General features: G+C 37.6%; 1 pseudogene; it reads left to right on the top strand.

Annotated features, from left to right (window-relative positions):
* Window positions 1–1,159, top strand: part of LOC119595534 — a 3,028-nt pseudogene that overhangs the window by 568 nt on the left and 1,301 nt on the right.

Raw genomic sequence — 1,159 nt, 5'->3', positions numbered from 1 at the left:
TTTCCCCCCCACCCCCCCCCCCCACAAAAAAAAAAGGGAAAAATTTTTTTATATATATATATATATATAATATAATATATATACATTATAGACTACATTACAAGCTAGATAACAGATAGACGACAGATTGTGTTTGTGTGTTGGGGTGTAATGGCCTTATTCTAGAAAGATCCCTTTAAAAGCATTATCGTATTTACCGTACACCTATTACCCTATTTCCAGCTCGCGGAGAACTAGGCCCCCGATACACATTTCGATTGCAAATGCTAATACAATGAAGCAATCCGATCCTATGTCTTTGAGGAAGGCGTTCGGGGGAGGGGGGGAAAGGGGATACGGAACACTCTGCAAAGCGGCCTCGTTATTGAGTGTACTTCACATAGGAATATTTTGTGTTTATTTATTATTTTTTTTTTAGAAAGAGAGAGAGGGAGGGGAGGGGAGGGGGAAAGAAAAGAGAGAGAGGAGGAGAGAAAGAGAGAGGAGAGAAAAGAGAGGGGGGGGAGAGGGGGGGGGGGGAATGGAGGAGAGAAAGAGAGAGAGAGAAGAAGAGAAAGAAGAGAGAGGGGGAGAGAAGAGAGAGAGAGAGAGAGAGGGAAGAGAATAGAAGATAGAGAGAGAGAGAGAGGAAAAAGAGATAGAGATAAAGTGAGAGAAAGAAAGTAGGAAGACTTTTTTTTTCTTCTTTTTTTTCTTTCTTTCTTTCTTTCTCTTTTGAGGCATATGATAATAGAAAAAAAGGTTCGATATTATGTCATGACCGCAAAGGGAAAATAAAAAAGATTTTTTTAAAGATAATACAAGTAATAAAAATGTCAGGATTCTTTCTTTTTTTCTTTATTTTTCTGCATTATTTTCTTCTTTTCCTTTCACATCCCTCCACCATCATAATTTTTTTTTATACTTTACATAAACATAAACACACCAACACAACACAAACAAAACCACAAACAAACACACAACAACAAACAATACAAAAAACCCAACACAAACAAAAACACGACTAACCAAAAACACACACAACAACAAAAAAACCCCAACACACACACTAACACAACAAACCCCACACACACAACACAAAAACACAAACACAACACACAACACAAACCACAACAACAAACCAAAACAACAACCCAAACACACACACACACCAAACACA

The sequence above is a fragment of the Penaeus monodon genome, chromosome 36, assembly GCF_015228065.2.
Source record: "Penaeus monodon isolate SGIC_2016 chromosome 36, NSTDA_Pmon_1, whole genome shotgun sequence".
Classification (NCBI taxonomy): domain Eukaryota; kingdom Metazoa; phylum Arthropoda; class Malacostraca; order Decapoda; family Penaeidae; genus Penaeus; species Penaeus monodon.
This window is presented reverse-complemented; position numbering and strand designations above follow the sequence as displayed.